Here is a 19836-nt window from a genome sequence, read left to right on the forward strand (position 1 = left end):
GCTATGAAGGACACGAACGATGCTTTCCAGTCAAATGATGTCCATTACAGATCAGTAACGGACCGTCCCTTCATTTATCGATTTTGACGACACTTATCATCATTAGCGCATTTGGTAAGATGCTGTTGCAGTACATCACATCATCATGGAAAAAAGAAGAAGTCACTCAGGCCGCAAAAGGCCACGCCCACCGCTCGCTCAATTTTCATGTGAATTTACATGATAATTTATAACTGTCACGTGGTGTCAAGTTTCCATAGCTGCCTGCCACAACTGTCACATGATAAACAAATATTTCGGGGCACAACAAATCAACAACGGGACGGCATCGAGGAGAGTTTGGGTGACGTTGGGTTATTCCAGGACCTTTCACCCCCAGTGGGCAAGAATAAGAAGGTTGACAGCGAGTGTCAGACGCGTACTGGGCGGCGAAACGGGGCGACGCAGCCGAGCAAGCTTCGCACGAGGGGCCCCTGTGAGTTCACGACCCTTCTTTTCGCATGTTTACACACTACACCGCTCCTCTTTCCCCCTTTCCCGCACTGTGTCACCCGATTTTGATATATTTCTCTCTTCAGGATACTAACAGTAGCCACGGTGACATGTTTTAAACGGCTTAAAACGATCAGGATTGAAGAAAACGCGGCGATTTTTCGCATTACGCAATTGGTGTAGGGAGAGCTGTAACGCTGGTGCGTTCATGTTTTCGTCCGACCTCGTATCCGCATTCCCGGCTTTGTGGCGCAGTTGTAAAAGCGCCGAGCGATCAGGTAGCACCGTACCAAGCACCGAGCCCTCTCCCGTGCCTCAAATAACATACTTAACACTCTAAAAATATCCGATCCATGCTGGGAATAGGAAAAGTTGTCAAAAATAGGAAATTACTAAATCCAAGGGATCATAGAAACGCTGCGTCCGCGTAGCGATTTGTTATGGGGTCGCGCTGGGGGCCCTTTTGCGTCCTTTTTATTTTGCTACGTAGGAGGTAACCGTTGCGTAGGTAGGTGTGGAAAAACGATCTTTTCTGGTTCAGAAACAGGTTGTCATCGATTATTTCATGTACGACAACGCGGCAAACATATCAATATAGCCAGGTTATGTCTTATTTTAGACATTCCAAGTTCGGCAATCGTGAAATTAAACGCTAAAACGTGGATTTCTCTGGAAGATTCCCTCGGTGTACGTCGATTTCAACAACATATCAATGTACGCACTTTCACTTCACAATATTATGTAACCCACAAAGCAAAACAATGGGCGTAAACATTCACAAATGACGGTGTTATTGTTGCCAAATGTTTTGTGTGAGAGAAAGATTTAGTTTGTCGATGCCGCAGTACATTGGGGCCCATGAGGGCTTGGTTGGACTGATTTGTTATTCCAATAGCAGGGCCCGTTACCGAATAAATATCATTTTCCAACAGGAGGATTTTTCTGGTTTCGTGTGGCGCAGTAACCGTTCGCTCGGTCGATGACGCAATGCTGACAAGCCAAAACAAGTCCTCGTGGTGGCTTCTTCTAGGCTTCTTCGTAAACCAGGGTCAAAGATAACAAAAAACGACGGAAATCGTCTCTTCCAAAAGGTAGGACTTTTCCGGAGATGGTCTTCATGTTGCGTTGTTTTCTTGTACAATACGGAAGGGGAGAATTGTGGTGATGTTTTTGTATCGGAGGTCGATAGCAAGTTGGGTGTTCAGGGGGCGTTCAAATGTGGCAAAATTTACACAATTGGGAAGATATTAGCTTGATAATGACTCTGTTACCAATTATGTAATCCCAAAGGGGAGGGGCAATTTGTTTGGGGGGCGGTAACGATTGGTTAGAATGGATATGCGATCAACAATATTGTCTCAATACTGTACCTCACTGTTTACATGACAAAACACCATACAATACTCGCAAACGCTTCTCTTTCTTTGATGATTGTCTTTTTGATAGGAAAAACAATCAGCTTATCGTTGTTTTTGCTGTATGGGTAGTGATATAGGGAGCCATTGGCTTGTTGCCAAAAAGCGCTGCATTGTGAAGGAAAACAGTATAGAGGGTAATACTGCTGCGCAATCTTTGAAGGTCCCAAGGGCATATGCACATCAATACTAGTATATGTACTCTAGCCAGAGCAGTTACACTAAATTGACGTTTAAGCAAAAGTGTTGGCTATAAGAGAAAAACAGAATGATATTGCTACTAAGGCCAAACAATTCCTTTCTTTAGATTCATATGTTTTCAAAATTTGATGTGTACTATTAATATATTTTGCTTGTTATATCAGAGAGAACGTATTTTGATGAATGACGTTAGAATAGGTTATACCTAGGTCATATCTGAATAACATTTCCGTAATAGTCGTAAATCTATCCCAGTGGCCTTGAGGTCAGTGCCATAAATGATCCAAAACTATATTTGTTCGCAAGATCGATGATCCAATAATTTATACCATAAGGATGATTTAAGTTCAATGTTATAGCTTTTAAGTGTGACTGTATAAGCTTAGAATAACAACATATTACTAAAGATAAATGGGATTAATAAAGTCAAGATGATGCTATAAATATCATATACCTGTAAATTGCTGGTAAATTTCTCCCAAACAGAATATTACTTATTGCTTCATTTCTAAATTGCTATTGATGTCCTGTTAGTGTTAAAAGGATGAGCAGCATAGTCTCACATAAATTTTGTATCTGCTGTGTTCCATGCTTTGTTGACATTTGCTTTGTTAGCAACTGTTAGACAGATAACATGCAAAATGGAATACTTGGAATGAACACAATATTAGTTCCATTACTTAAAAGGAAATTACTCTAAAATATAGCTGTGTCAGTTAGAATATATCAAAATGTTTATTGTAGTCACTGCCATCCACTAACAAATAGCTTGACATGTGAACATATCTGAAAATACAACTGTACAACAATACCATAACTTTATGCAAGAAATCCAGTGACAGGAAGGTACTTTGTGTGAATTCTAAGAAAATTTAGTCAGTATCGACTATTTCTTTGACATTGCATGAAGACATTACATGACTGAAACTTTTGTATGGTTCAGATGCAGGGGATAGACCAAACCACTTGAATAAAAAATAAAGTTACAAAAACTAGAGAAAATCTCTTATTTCCAAGACTGTAATGTTCTATTTTAAATGACAGCAAGAGATACTTTCAAATGGGTGCTCTATGAATGTGCTTTGTAACTGTTATACAAGGAGAAAAAGTGCTGAGTACCTGTTACACAAGGAAGTGACACACGTTGTAAGCTGAGCTATCTTACTTACATAACTGTGTCCATTTCCCAAGTATAGTGTGAATCCTATCACAGAGGCCTGGAGCTACTGTAAATGCATTTAAGTTCCCGGGAATTTCCTTGCGCGGTAGCGGGAAAATGGAGTGTTCATGGTGGTTTTAGTTTGCGGTAGCGCCATAGACTGCAGTCTAAAATGGAAAAATGTCCGCGGTGGTTTTAAGTTCACGGTGAAGTGGCCAGCGAAAACCGCGAACATTTCTGCATTGACAGTATCTATCTCCTTCAGAACTTCGATGGAAGTGCCCACCGTAAGTCAAACATCCTAGCGGATTTTTGTACACTTCAAGTGTTAACTCTACTATGAATATCTTGTAATGTTTACATGCCAAAAAGAATTCTTCATTGTGAAAGTTTTCGTTTTTTCCCCCAAATGGATTAGGTAGCTAAATTTGATAAATGTTGGAGTCGCAAAAATCAATAACAATATTACTTACTTAAAGGGCAAGATATTTTTTTTTCAAAGACTGATATTTACATTGAACAGATCTGGAAAATTTTTGAGTAGAAAATGTGAAAAAAGCATGCTACAGTACTACATTATATAACGTAACGGGGGCCGCCCTAAGACGGTCCCCGTCGTAAGACGGTACGGATTTTTTGCTGATCTTATTATCCACAAGTACACCGTGTTTGTTGCCACTGACTATGCTGATTACGTACAAAATAAACCAAGTCCATGCACACAACTTTAATTTGCATTCCAAGTATACTTTAGCATATTTACTTCATGTTTTTTAAGAGCAGAATTCTAACAGTAATGTTGACAGTGCTGAATCACTGCGGTCACCGGCCTCTGCGTATTGGCGGCTCGTGTCGCTAACTATACGAACTCATCCAAGCAGTCACACAACTGCCATGATACACATAAAGAAAGCTCCATAAAACACTATGAATATGGGTCTTCAAATGTTTGTTGAGTAGAAAAGCAACCAAAAGGAAGCGACATAAACATTGTCACCATTGTACTCCCAAGGGAGTGTGGCCGTGAAGGTGGCAGACTAGAGAACGCTCCAAAGATTTATTTGACTGTAACAAATGATTCGTGCTGTCTATGAAAATAAGACTTGACAGAGAGATGTAGATGATATTTTCATATAATCAGACAGAGTTTTGTTGATGTTGGCGGTGTCGTTTTTTCGTAATAGTTTTTTTTAGTCGGACATTCACAATCAGTGCATTCAGCCCATTGCCCGTAAAACATTATCTTGATTGTTCTAGGTACAGCCTTCCTCATTTGAGACAAGAAGTACATACAGTCACGATTTTACTGTCAAAAGAAAGCTAAAATATCATACTATTAATTTTTTTCTGTGTACTTAGATTTACCACTAACTTCTGAGGAGAGCAAAATATTAAAAAAAAGCGTACCGAGTTAGGCACACTGTCCAGCGTAGCACAAAATTGGAAGGTTACATACACGAAATTGTCTCAAAGTGTTTGCCGCTTGTAACACGCAGCGCGAAAGGTTCATGAACCACATGAATGCATTTGTTATTCAAGTATGTTGTTCAAATCTATGAGTAAAAAATTCAGTCATCAATATTTGACCACTCTCAGGCAACTAGCGATGGAGCGCCATGAGTTTGAGCGCAAGAAAAAGCGTACCGTGTTGAGGCACCTCCCGTTACCTATCTAGGCCAGAGCAACCTATGTTTACATGGGTGTAACTGCTAGCTTACAGAGTTCTGTAGGAATGGGAGTTACACAAGGAATAGTGAAAATCCACAACAACCTTGAACAATTACTGGTAAAACATGTCTGGGTTTATCATAATATACAATCTCCAAATTCAGTCCATCAAAATAGCCCAATGTGGTTTAACAGAACTCACTTTTATGCTTTAATCAAAAATACATTACTCATAAATGACACAAGACTGTAGATTCAATCACAAAAATAGATACTTTATTTGCTGGCAGAAGATACTGTTTCCACACATCATAATTCCATTGCAAGGACCAGGATATCAATAACTATTGTTTAGAATATGCACAGTGGTGTTCACATATCTGATATACAGTGTATTATCTACACTGACCTGAATAGGTGTCCTTGAATCAAGGTGTACATCAATCACTGCAGAAGCATGTTCTCCCTTAGGACCAGATATTACATGGAAAAAATGTAATGCTGTATAATACAATATAGTGTACAAAATTAATGTTACATATTCACGTTTACCGTATTACATTGATTATTTGAAAACGCAAAGAAGAACAGTGGTCCATGTTGCATGAATAGAAAATATACTTAATGTTGGTTTCATGATTTCAAAAAATCCGTCATAGTGTGCTACATGCATATGGTACAGTGATAAATTATGTCCATTGAAAAATGACAGGTTTTATTACAAAGGTTATTGAGAGTTGTCAAAACTCTCATAGACAGACCACAAGGCTTGTGGAAAAATGTGAGGAAAATCTTCTTTCTGCTTGTGTTTTTTTTCTTCTAGTGTTGTTCATCTCAAAACTGACTGTGATACCGTAATATAGGGTCAAAAAGAGATAAAACATAAAGCTGTTAGCAATAAATATCCTGGAATGAAAGAACTGTCCTTTTCTTTCCACATCTAAAGTAAGGGACTGTACGATATTTATCAGGGGGGGAGGGCTGGTGCGTTAGGGGGGGAGGGCCATGTTAATTTTTTTTGAGGTGGGTGGAGGGCCATGTTAATTTTTTTTAGATAGGGGGAGGGCCATGTTAATTTTTTTGAAAGAATTGTTTATACTCTTTTTGTTTTGATATCTTGACATGGCCCTAAAACTGTTAAAATAAGCCTTCTGAATAGCCTAAAATGCAAGAGCTTCTGGGGGGCTTTGCCCCCCTAGGCCCCCCAAAGTGGCGCTGCCCTGGACCAGAGTTCCCACCAGGCATACGTCATTCCGTCTACAGACTTATTTTTTTTCTGGAAAGACGCACTCGGCTCGGCTGAGTTTCCCAAAATATTTAAGTTACAAAAGCGGTGCACGGTAAATATGTGAAGAATCCAAAACTATACACTTTATTTTTTATTTAAAACATTTCTTTTGTTTCAAAAAGACAAAATTTGTGGCAGAAAAAGGGGCCGCAATATTGTTGTCAAGTGTCGATCGAGTCGGCTGTGCACTGGCATTGGCGTCCGTAGCACATGGCGCGGCACGCCCCCCTCCCCAGACGGACTGTCGATCGCAGCGCCCAACACGTCTTTTCTGGCTACTCCTTCAAGACTACACCGGCACTGATCACTGCCAAAGATGCAGCAGATCGCCCTCCTTCGTATAATGTATAACGTTCTTGGTCTACTCTACTCTATGTAAAAAGAAATCCAGCGGTGAGCCAAAGATTTCACGCCGAAAACGGGGTTAGCTGAGGTCGCACGAAACAAACGCACGCTCGTTGAAAATAACGTCGCGGCCTTGTAAAACCCGACCGATTCGATAAATGATAAATTTGAGTAAAATCATCGGGCAAAATAGAAAAAAAAACACAAGTTGTGATGGCGCCGTTTATTCTATCCTCTGGAAAAAGTACTAGCATTTGATGCGGGAGGGCGCAACATCGATCGCACGAGGTAGGCATTCTTTTAATATTCAATGCCGGAAAAAAATTGGCAGGATTTTTCCATGGGCTGACGAACTCACTGGCTAGAGCCCTGTTTGGAAGCATCAAAACCCCAAAATTTTCATATAGACATGACTGGACAAATAATATCCGGGCCAGATCACGGACTGCTGATTCCCCGAGCTTATAGTTATAACGTATTTTTGGGGAGAGGGCGGACGTCGATTACTGAAAAACGGGAGTAAAAAAGGCAACCGGCATCCAATCTCAAGGGCATAATTTTCCTCTCAAGTTGCAGGAAATTCTGTTTTAGAGGGTTTGAAAATCCAAATTTTCCCGGGGGAGCATGCCCCCGGACCCCTGCCCCGACGTTGTGAAAAAATCCTGGCGCGAACACTGGCGCCCTTGTGCCCTGACGTCTATATTAAGACTATTTTATCGTTTGTTTTTCTACCTGTTTAATGATGCCTGTCGGGGGGAGGGTCATGTTGATTTTTTTTAGGTGGAGGGGGAGGGTCACGTTAAATTTTTTTGAGATGGGGGGGAGGGCCATCAAAAAATTTTTTGATCCGACTTCCAATGCACCAGCCCTAGCCCCCCGATAAATATCGTACGGTCCCTAAGCCAATAACATGCCTTTTCATCATATAAGAAATGTGCTTATTAAGGTAGAACTGAGCATGGTGTACCCATGTTGCATCATCTTACGACATATTATCTAGAACTTTGAAACATGTCAAGTGCCATGATAAAATCTACTGCTTACCCTCCATCATAACAGCATATACTGTAAACAGTGAACATTTTGTGGCAGTTGTATATTTGTTGTGATCTATTATGACTCCCTTCTACCACTACTGCACTACAAAATTGTTTCAACTGCAAATATATACATTTAAACACAGTTAAGCCTCATTTCGCCTCCTACCAAGAAATAAATTCACTGCAAAACCAATTGAACGGTTTACACTACCCTATTTTGTGAGTGTGAGAACCATCCCCCTGACCAACCTACAGGTTGTAGTGAGGTTATTTGGAATGACGTACGTCCTGTATAATCTGTTTTCGTGGATTGTGAGAATGAATGGCCACACCCACTATGTGTAAACAAACACTGGTAGAACCTGTATGATCACATACTGGTGATCTCTACATCTATAGAGAACCACATGGCATGGATAATTCGCATGTTATCCAGGAGCTTTGAAGTGAGGACGGCCGTGCTACAATTGGAGATGTATCCTAAAATAAATTTTAACAGATGATCTAAAAACATTCAGTCCTTAATAACTAGTGGTTACTCTCTTTCTCTCTCTCCCTCTAGATATATATAATATATATGGAAAATCATACTCTATTATATTGGTTTTTTTATGCTTTGTAAAAAAAAAGTAACATGAAGCTACAGCACTGACATAATTTTATGAGTGACATAAGTGCAAGCTTTTAATAAAAAAATACCTTTGAGTCAGCTACCTGTGAAATGCAGCTTTTGTGTTTGAAGACACTTTGTATGTTACATGGTTAGTGCCATGTTACAGTTGTGAAAAATATCGTAGTTGTTAGATAGTCTCTGTAGATATGTTGTAGTAACAATGTTAAATATACCATTACAACAGCGTTACATGAAATATCGTTAAGCTGTATGGCTCCACGCAGGTTGATGTGTACACTGCTTCTCACACTGCTGAACTTTGACCTCCTTTTCATCGCTGCGCACACGCCCTTCCATTCACCTGCAGCACAACAAAAACAAGAGTGCGTGACACTTAAGTCCATGGCAACCCCATCGCTGACAACGGGGAGGGGCCTCTTGGCGACACCACTCGGAAACGCAAATGCCCATTCACCTGGGGTGCGCAGGGGGTAATCTGAGAGCCGGTCAACAACACCAGGACTTGTTGACATAGTTTTTGACCCACCGGGGTGCATGTAAATGACTCAGCCTTGACTTAACGGTGAGAATACCAGTTACATGTGCCAGGGTGAAAATCTGGGGATACTTTAGGAGCGATCCTGTCCCGGGCAAGAAGGAAATCACAAACTGTGTCGTAGCTGTGAAAACAGGTAAACATTGCAGGAGCCATGAAAGGTCAGGTGTAATGTTGTTTGGCTAAGAGGATGTTACTACCCGCACGGAGGGGTTTCAACTTCAAGTTTTCTCAGCCAATTTGCTGGGGGAAATAGCAACGGCATTAGTTGTCGGGAGCTGATTGGTTAGAAATTGTTGGGATCAGGGTTGGCACGGGCAGTTGAGTACAGTTGTGGAGATAGCTCTAGCTGGTAACTGGCACAATTTCCTGGTGAGTGGGTGATCTTGTTTTCCATGTAACTGAGCTGTTGTACCTAATTTCTTCGGATCCCTTTGATTGAACCTGCTTGTCTTCTAAAAGAGATAATGGAATGCTGTTACATGGTTTGATGAAAAATAAGAGTGGATTTCAAATTTAGAAAACATGGATGGATTGGTGTCACTATACCTTCTTAATATATCTAAAAGGATAATTAGTGGAACACTATAGAAGCATATTACCACTATATTTCATATGCTTTGTCATACAAACATGGACTTGTTTTGCGTAGCAGGTGACCAGGGAGGGTGAGGGTGTGAATCTAGATGATTGATTTTTTTCTCCTGTAGAAAACATGTTGCGCCCCCGCTGAGCTAAACGCTGAACGTGTGTAGGTGGGGTATTTGTGTAGCAACGGTCATGAGAGCAGCACATGGTCACTTCATGTTAGCCCTGCCCAACCTGCCTACCTTGCAGGTACTTTCTATATGAAAGGTGATGATGAAATAGGTTTTGTCCAAGGCAGGGCACTGTGAAGATGAAGCTACCAACCATTGGCTAAATGTAATTAGCAACTTAATTGCCCTGTGTTGGTTGTTAAATGGTTAATTATGTTCCACACCCATATTCAAACACTTGTTTTGTAACCTATAGGTCACTAGCCTCTGTAGGTCACGTAAACAAAAACATTATACAATAGCACTGAAAGTCACTTTAAAAACAGATATCATTGTTTTCTTGTGGAAATGTTTTGTAGAGCTTTCAGTCCTGGAGAAGTAAGCAAGCATATATAAATTTGAATGCAAATATTTTTTTTCTTCATGTAATTATGTTGTCACTTCACAGAAAGCATGAGTCATTTGTTGTAACTTTAAATGTTAGAGCTTAGCAACCAAAACTACTGTAATCCTTTTAACCCATACATTAAGAAAGGGGTAAGGGCTTTAAACAGGTGTCATTTCAAGTTCACACAGCACATTTGGGTAGAAACAAAAGTAAAACTGCCTGAAAAAAGAAAGTGAAAGATGAAATGATCAATATCTATTTCTGAAATCAGACTTACATTAACGTGTTAACACAAAAATGAGGACTGAAAGTAGCATTCCTCTAAAGAAAGATGTTTCAGTCTTTTCATTCGAATCAAAACAAAAATATTTCCGAATAGATAAATCTTAAGCTGATATCCTTTGGTTATGATTTTATGCAGTTTTTATTGACAGTAGAAACATGAAACATCATCGCTTTCTTTATAGCATACACTTTTAAGACATTCTATTATGTCCATTCTGCCACCATCTCTGCTGTATGAAAAGGAAAACCCAGCTCAAATGCTCCAAATTCAAAGAAGTAGTCATCAACCTTAAATCCTCATGGGATCTTATGTAAGGTTGAAGCTGCACAGAAGATACAGGAAGGCTCTAATTGCCTCATGCATAAAAATCCAGTTCTGTGGTCGATTGATCCTCACAGCAGTGCAGCAATTGACCCCGAAAGTGTGGACGTTAAATTCCCATTGACCACTCTATCATTCTTATAATTTACATCACTGCGGAGACATTCTTTTGAATGGAGAGTATAGCAAGTGATCTTTGGAACCATAAAATTGAAGTTTTCTTTACCCCCTGAACTGGTTTATGTTCAAGAATTTATTACTTTTATGATAAGAATGGGCAGGATGGGGGCATTGACCTGATGAAAATGGATATTCTTAAAATCTTCTTGGTACAATGATGACCTTTGTAAGGAGCTGTGCCATTGGTCAGCTTTTGTAAGCTTTCCCACCATTGGGTATCGTCCTCATCTGAAGAAAAGAAGCAACATTGGACTGGTGTTGTTATATGCAGTTTTAAAGGTACCTGCATCTATCTAGTGTTGACACATTTTGATTCTGAAAAGAGAATGTGAACAATTTGAAAGTTTTTTTGTCTTCCCACTTAGGATTTTCCACTTAGGAAAAACAAAAATAAGTGAAAGTTGACAGTTAAGACATAGGCACCTGTATAAATATTTGAACAATACAATATAAAAGTACATGACAGCATTAGACTTGTCATGTAAATTTATGTCCTTATTTCTACCACTTCCCTCTGTCCATTATCAAGTCCTAACTGTCCTACCCATGTGACTACCAAGGACAACAATAAAGCAACTGATCATTTTTTCCCATCATGTCCATTCAGGGTAGCATTATCTTTAAACCAACTCTGACCCTTCAATTTCATTACAATTGCCTCATGATTTTAATTACTCCCCACCCACCCATTCATTTTGACAAACTTTCCAAACTGCCCTTCATAACCACTTTAATAGAAAGGCCTTGAACAGCAGTTGTCGATTCACATTAGGGTCTTTCATATCCTTATTCAGTGGGCATCAGTCAACCCTGTAGCGAACATTTACGCATGTTCTAGACCTTAACACGACCTACATCATACTTCACTGCTTGAATCCTACTAAAATAGTACATTATATGACTTGTCCGACTTGGGTGACTGGATATTTAGAACAAGGCAAACATCACGCATGTAAATTCAAAGTATGCTTCAGGTGCTTGCATGACATTTTTATACAATGACAGAAGGCAAGGTCATATCGGGGAAATATCAATGATTTGTTAAAAGTGAGTTACAGGATAACTCATAAATGTATGAATGGATTCTCATTATTTTTTTGTGGGGGTGAGGATGAGGTGACGAAGATTAGATTGCAGAAATTTGTTCCAGAAAATTTTGTGTAAAATGTAGTATTCAATTTATGTCCCAATATGAACGTTTTTTTGTTGCACTGACAGCATATGGGAGCCTTAGCCTGTATGTGACCAGTTTAATTCATTCAGTTCAACACAGTAAGGCCAAGAGAATATATTGCTATGTGTACATTTTGACTTTGACATACATGTAATATCCGCAAATGAATTGACAACGTAAACAACACATCACAAAAAAAATTCGGAGGGGCTGTCAGTTCAAAAATTTCTAACAGAATGTGAGATGTATTACTGGCTTTTTTATCTAAATTTCTTTTCACCATATCAAAAATATCATCCAAAGGAATAGGATTGGCAAGTTAAGCTTTAAGATGTCTACTAGGTAACACTAGTTCACCTATATCTGTTGTCTTCAAAAATGGGATATTTAGGGTTTCATGAAGCTGACAGACAGTGGTTTCAAATTGTAACATTTTCAAAATATGGCAATTTGAATCCACTGTCCGTCTACTTGATATCCCTTGATACCCTGTTTTTTAAAACGATGAATACAGGTTACCCCACGGATAAAGGTGAACCAGCGTAAGTTGTATTTTAAGTGAGTAAAAAATTTGCATATGTTTCAGGTGAGGAACCGACAACATGGCTGCAACAGGGTATAAAACCAAGACTCGCTCCAAGTCCCAGGAAAGGGAACTGAGTAGCAGGGAGAAGTCCATGGCACAGGTGAGTACAATGACATTTACATAATGATAATGGTTTAAATTGTAATTGTTTACAAAAACCTGAATTGTACACTTACTACATGAAAACCTGACTGGGCCTTACTAGTTGAAGTTGTTGGTTCAATAATGCAGAGCTGGAAAATCATCATGAAAACATAAGGTGAATGCTGCACACCAAGGTACACACAGCTTCAGGGAATGAATGCAGTAATATCAAGTCTCATAATTCCGCTGGGTGCCATTTACTACCAAATGAGAAAAAAAAACATGTATTCAAAGTCAATTTGAAAGGGATGTACCAAATGTAGTATCAGTAATCCTGAGTTCTATACACTTCAGACATTTAGGTGTTCAAGACAATATTGAGAAGGCCTGACTATAACAATTTTTTTTGTGGCAGTATTATGACACCTGGTGGAATATGAAAGTTGATGGTACTACATGTTGAAGTATTATTCAGGTTTTTGTTCCAGCCTCCTACTTTCATCTTGACCTGAGATCTTGTGCAAGATCAGAATACAAAAACCAACGAGACAGGCCATGAGCATTTGTAATGCTACTGTTACTTACTCAGTTTCAGGTTGCTTGTTGCCCAATCTAGCTGGTTCCCACAATTATGTTGTGCCTTGTTGCAATGTGAAAGTGACAAATGTTCAAGATCATTTTTTTCTTTCATATATCCTTTGCTTTAAATCTTTGTTGTTGGACATTGTAAAAAATAAACCTTCTACTTAAGTTACTCAATGTGAATGTAATTTTTGAGAGAGGTTTTCGACAGACTGAACTAACCTTATTTAGCTGTAGTGCGGCTTGCTGGCTCAGCCAAGCTGATTGGCTTGTGTATGGAGCAGTCCTGTTTTTCCCAGAGGCCTAGGGTTGACCTGCATAGTGAGAGACAGTTCAGGTTATCTCCAGGTGTTCAAAGACCAACCACACATCATGTTGACAATAGTGGTTAGTTTTGTTTAGAGAAGTCTAAATAAAAACATTAAATTTGTTCTACACAAAGTTTAACCTTGAGTCCTAACTGTATGTGACTTGTGCCATCTATACAGAATCTGTTACTCTCATTTTTTTTATAGATCCCCATCACTGTCTATATTGGTTTGTCCCTGATTGGATTATTTTTAACCTCCTTGCTTCAAAGCACTCAGTGTATGTTATTAAGAAGGTATTTCCACCATTCAAAAGTGATAGGCTACACTTTCCCTCCTGGTAAGAATACTTGTATGTCAAGGTTACAGAGCTTACCGCCCATGAGAAAAGCTTGTTTAGATCAACTGAAGGTTTTACAAGTTCACTGACCTGTGCGTCTTAAGTGTTACCGGAGGTAAGATGTGTCTGTTACCTGTCCTACTTACTCCCACTTGTCAGGTGCTAAAAGGTGTCAATGCCCCAGAGGAAAACGTTCAACCTACATGCATGCACCTGAAAACCCAGTGACACGTAGCATGGAGGTGATCTGATTGTACTGGCTCCCTGAGAAAAGTGATCTCAGAAAAAAAAGGAGCTTATAGCCTTTTAAGATCAAATATAGCATTTTAATGAGGAGTCTTAGGAAAGATATTGTCATTAGGAGGAAGCTTTGTCTGATTTGCAAAGAGGGGTAAACGGACATCAGAGCTCCCCTGAGCAAGGGATTGTTCCCCGCTGGCATATTATCCTCGATTCCATCCACTGTTGCCGTACATTCCGTTTACACTGCCCTAGTTTTCTTTATCTCTTAAACACTACCTGGGAAGGTTGGCCTTGTTCCAAATACAGGGTCCCATGAGCTAGGAAAACAAGTTACATTCTGGGCCATCTACTTGCAGGTGTACACACATCAAGGAGTTAAGTGGATACACCAAAGTAAGTGATTTTTGTTAAAAGATACACTGGTAGAAATTACATGCAGGGTGATGCTTGGAAACCATGGTTTTGCTGACTTGGTGTTCCTATTTTACAACAAACATCAAATTGTATTTTCTGTATGAAACCTGTCAACAATTTATCACATCTGCTAGGCTGTAGAGTAAAGGAAATCTTCAGTTTGTACTATGGATTAGCTTAGTGTTGTTGGTGGCAGTTTAGGGAAGTCTTGGATGACATCCTTGTCTGTGGTTGCTTGGGAATTTTATATTCATCTCCAGGGATCAGTAAGACCAAGGTTGGATTACTGGGCATTCTTTGAACCTGTGTTGGTCCAGAATAATCTGAGTGCATACTCGGAACAGATTTTAGTTTTATTACTTGTTGACACAATAATCTAGAGATAATTTGCAGTTCAGAATATGTTCTAATTGACTTCAAACTGCAGATTAGGCACTGGTTTCAAAATAGGAGAAGAAGAAGTGTCAACATAATCAAGGGACAGTGTTCTGTAGCCTGGGGTCTGAGCAACAATATGGAAAGAGAAGTAGCACTGTATCAGTAGAAACATTGTCTCCAACAGTTACATCACGCTCCACAGTACATGTATATCATTCTTCTATTGTCCACAACTTAGTACTTCATAATAGCGTTTATCATGTTTTTTTCAGCAGCTAAAAATGGTTGTACTGAGCAAGTTTGAGTAAAATATGACCATTGTCACACTTTGCATATTTTGGAAAACAAGAATAAGTTCTATCAGTGATTTAAGAATCGTTATAGGAAGTGTAGGTGTTTAAACATACAAACTTCAGGTTCCCAAAACTGGGACAAGGTCCAGAAAACCTAATAAAAAAACAAGAACCTCGGGTCAATGACCACCAAAGAATTGCATGTTACAGGCACGCACAACAGTTACGACAACGACTGCAAAAGGACATATTTTCCATGTAGGATCTGACAAACATGTAGGTACCATGTAGGTACAGGGAGGTGAAACATATTCTTCTTTGCTTCTTCAAGTTCAATATGTAAAATGAAACATTAATTGCTTTTAGTTTCACCATTTGAATTGCATGTAGTACTGTATGCAGTTCAGCAATACCTCAAATGAGCTTGTATGTTCTAAGGTCCCTTCAGCATTGCTTTGATCTACAAAATTTGCAAGTTTAAGACCACACCTTGCTTTACAGAGCTGGCGTGTTTTCTGAGTTGAAGTATGGCTGATTCAAAAGACAAAGCTAGCAAATTAAATAAAGCTCTGATTCAAGGATGAAAAAAGTTATATCTGAGAGTACAAATCCGTTTCAAATGATACTTGGTCCAGTGATGTTAATGTATAATTGACATAGAAACCATTAATTCTTAGAGAAGTGTGCTTGTCATCTGAAAAATAAAGTAGACAAAAATACTGTCCAAGTATGAGTTTGATTCTGGCCGAGTCATAGCCTTTAAAAATTGTACATACCGCTTTCTCTTCTTAGCACTCAGCATTTGTAAAAGACTGCTGTTACAGTAGTGATTGCACAGAAACGTGTGTGGCCCAGGGCAACTGAAAAAGAGATGGGTGCTGCCCTATGTAACATCTAGTGCAGAAAGGACTTTAACCTAGATATCTTACTGTAACAAGCTGCCCTTTTTTTCTTATAATGAAAATGATAGCAGATTGTCAAACATTGCCCTTCCGGTACTATATGCAAATGTTATTCCTTGTATCATACTGTCCTTCCTGATATCTGGTAATTATTTCTAAGTATTTGGTCCCAAACAAAAGGACAAATCATGCACCTGTTATGTGGACAATGTTTAACTTAGTGTTTTTAGCAGCTAACTTTATTAGCAAAGAAATATGATTTGCCTAAAAGGGTGTGTGTTTTGCTGTTTTTAATTCCTCAAGTCGTAATTGCATTTAATGCGGTGATAAAGGAAAGATAAGGAGGGTTATCATGTTGCTTTCAGTTAACTGTCATTTGGACGACTTACTTTTGCTGTCTTTTCTCCGTTACTGCCTTGTATTGATGTCTAACAGTTTTGTAGGTGCAACTGACCCTTTGATAATATTTTTAACCCATCTTTGTGATGTATCAAGCAAGCATGGGCCTTGTACAAGCCTAAAATAGATCAGTGTTTGGCAACAACACTTTGAAGGGAAGAAAAGTAGGTCAGTGGTGTTGTCAACAAAACAATAGAAGAAGGGTGGGGACATTACAAAGGAATGTAGGTGGCTATTTACACTGTGTCACAACTAGTGATGATAATAGTCAGTGTGCCGCACTGTCATTCCGGACAGTAACGTCACGCAAACGGGGGCAGCAGCTTCGTAAACAGGTGAGTTTGACCATCTGCCATGCCAGGTCAATTAGATGTTATTGATGTGGGGGGAAAGTTGTTACAGTGAGGCGAAAAGTAATACCACACAGGTATGCTAACTTAGTAAAAGCAGTTCTAGCCAGATTTTCTCTAGTCGGACTGATTTTGCTGCTGGGCTAACCCAACAGTTCGCAACTTTTCTGGGTTCAGAATGGCATTGACTATTCAAAAGTTGTGCACAATGCTCTTATAGATAGAATTGTAATCTGTTGTCTTTATTGAGGATTTCATTACTGAAACTTGTCCAGTTTGTTACATAAAGGTTAGATATGTCTCTGTCTATTATATAATGTTACCTCCCAGAGCCTACTTTCTTGGTGAGGTACAAAATTTGAAACATGCTCAACAAAATTTAAAGCAAAACTAGGGTTCGTTGATTTGCAGATTGATTTGAGAAACTTTGTAGATAATATTTTCTTCTTGATGTCTATGTAGAGTAAAGAACAAAAAACAAAACTGCCCCTGTGCAGTCTTAATGTTGTATGAAGAAGTCCTTACTCACTGCCCAGGTCACTGTCCACTTTCTCCTGTCTTCTGCAGGGTCGATATGTGCACATCACTTTGAAATCTGGCAGAAGCAACAGGTGGGTGTGTGAGTTTTGTTGAAGTCTTTGTGAGTGTCGATCAAATAAGCGTTAGGCAGCATGAGGAAGAGGTATCAGCAAAAGAAAGAGGTATGGTATCTTAATTCACAAACATAACTAAATAATATTACTGTTGCCAGAAAAGTATTTCTCAAGTGTACATAGTTGGTTTATAGGTCAGTCAAGTAGCATCCAAAACAGCGTAAAGTAATAAATTATGGTGACTGTCTGTGCTGAAGTTAACTGCAATGTAGGCTGAAGTTTACTGCAATATATGCTATCATGCTGTACCATTTGCTAGAATACTTCATCCTCTCCACACCCCTGTTTGTGCTCTCGTTGCTTCACCTGTAGAAAACCCACCCAGTATTGCAGTGATCTCAATATAACAGCTAAGGCTACGGTTACTATGGAAGTGACATAGCAACCAGGCTTGGGTTTCAGTTGGTTCACCCAGTGCCTTGCACAGAAGCTTGTTGACAGTTGGGAAGTAATGGGACATAATTGCTACCTGGTCAACATTCCATAAATTTCAAACAGAAACGTCTGTATGAGACAACTTTGGGGCATCAGGTAAGATGCATAAAATGATATCAATATGGCATGATTCTCTTCAGAAGTTGTGTCAGGTAATGTTTTCAAGCTTACTGGGCAAAATGTGTTTTATGATAATTGTAAGTATATACTTTTGCAGTACATACTTTTGCAGTAAGTATATACTTTTCATATTCAGTTACTCTAGATTTTGTACACCAAGGACAAAAATCAAATTTCTATCCTCTACTATGCATGACATTATGTTGGTAATGGCTCAATTAATAAGGACATGCTTGAAAATACTGGTACCGCAGTACGAATGCACATTGAGATCCAGTCTACTGTACTTAAGACAGTTAAACTCATATGCTATGCCGTTTGGGGAAACTGAGGGGCCATGTTGACATATTTCGCACGCTAAGTATTCCTAACAACATGGAAAACAAAAATGGTAAGCCAATAACCTGTGATCAGCCATGAGACTTGACTGAGAAACTTTATTTCCTTGAGCAGAATAATCATGATTAATCAAATTCCAGCTTTGTTACTTACAGCCTAATTCAAAGAGGCATTCTGTTAAAATGGTGCTTTTACATTAATTGTATATGAGAAAAAACAAACAATTTGAATCATGTATTCACTTAGTTACCAATTTGCATCATTTTTAAGAGGCCAAACTAGGTCAAGAGGTTTGCATAAAGGTCTCTTAAAAGTATTCAGTAACAAACTCTGTATCTCAATACAACTCCAGTTTAGGTGCTACTGACCAGTGCAAGTGGTCAGTTATTGTCCAGATTACCCTGTTTTCCCCCATAATGGCCGGTGAGTGGACCTGTTTACATCAAAAAAAGGGCACAGCGCCTCGGGTGATGTAGTCACAGCGCACAATAAACAACAATGGCAAACATGTCAATGCCCTTGGGTCACGGAAGGCCCGAATAACTGTCAGTGGTTGCACTTCAGAAAAACACACTTGAAAGCATGATTTCAGGAGGAGCATTGTGATCAAGGGAGTGCAAAGCGGTGGTTTGTAGAACGAATATGAGGATAGAGCCAATAACAGTGTAGCATTCCTAGTTGTACAGGCTGTCCACCTGCCCTTTTGTTATGAGGATAGCATGTGTCAGAGCGCAGCGTAACAATCGATTCATCTGGTATTAGGTTACTGAGGGGCCGTGGAGGGGCATCAATCCTTGGGTGAGTGTGCCAAGCCTTTCTGGCAACATCTTCTGACAGGAACTTGTTGACAACACCTTGCCTTACACTTAGGTGTGCTAAATGGCTCAAGGTTAAGACGGGCTGCTATGGTAACATTTCAGAGTTCGAAATTACAAACTTGTGTAAGAATAAGCATGACCTCTTAAAGGGCTGCTTTTGTTCAGGAAAAAGATTTTGGCACATGGAAAAGCTGAATCAGATGTGTTTTTTTTCATTCTGTGGAGTAAAGACTACATCACAGTCAAGTGCATGGTAGCAATGTTGTGAGCATTGTCACGATTTAATCCGTAACTTCTGTAGCAGGAAAAACAAGTAACTTTGCGATAAAAAAAAGGTTTGACCAGTGGGATTGGGTAGAACACAAGCTTGGACAGCTCATGTACAATAGCCACATCTGTTACATGCTCGCTCATGAGATGCACTGCACTGCCAGCAAAACTGTGGCCAACACGCGACAATGAACAAGTCTTAGATGGCATTGTCTTGACATGTCTTGAGAGGATTTATGTTCCTTTTGTAAGCAAGTGTCTTAAAAGAAAGGTTGTGACCTGTAATTTGCTTGAAGCGTGGCAGCTAGCTATGGCCACTGTGTTGTAGTAATTGTTCAGTCGAAGGTACACAATTTGATCTACAATGTACAGATCTCAACTACTGGATAAAGTGTTAAATTTAATGCAAGCTTTTCCTGCCTGAAGAAATTTCTACCA

The 19836-nt window shown here is 39.3% G+C and overlaps 1 protein-coding gene and 1 long non-coding RNA gene across 4 annotated transcripts in view; one reads left to right on the forward strand and one right to left on the reverse strand.

Moving 5' to 3' along the window:
* The window catches only part of LOC118416091 (cortactin-binding protein 2-like), a 100478-nt gene that overhangs the window by 53310 nt on the left and 27332 nt on the right, over nt 1-19836 (reverse strand). For all 3 annotated transcript variants that reach the window (XM_035821154.1, XM_035821153.1, XM_035821155.1), the window contains exon 3: nt 13359-13450. The gene's annotated coding sequence lies outside the window, so the exon portion shown is untranslated. The remainder of the gene's footprint in view (nt 1-13358; nt 13451-19836) is intronic.
* The window catches only part of LOC118416095, a 30295-nt gene continuing 10614 nt past the window's right edge, over nt 156-19836 (forward strand). Inside the window, exons 1-2 of the long non-coding RNA XR_004831197.1 lie at nt 156-475; nt 12471-12570. This is a non-coding gene — a long non-coding RNA (uncharacterized LOC118416095). The remainder of the gene's footprint in view (nt 476-12470; nt 12571-19836) is intronic.

The sequence above is a fragment of the Branchiostoma floridae genome, chromosome 5, assembly GCF_000003815.2.
Source record: "Branchiostoma floridae strain S238N-H82 chromosome 5, Bfl_VNyyK, whole genome shotgun sequence".
In the NCBI taxonomy this organism is placed as follows: Eukaryota; Metazoa; Chordata; class Leptocardii; order Amphioxiformes; family Branchiostomatidae; genus Branchiostoma; species Branchiostoma floridae.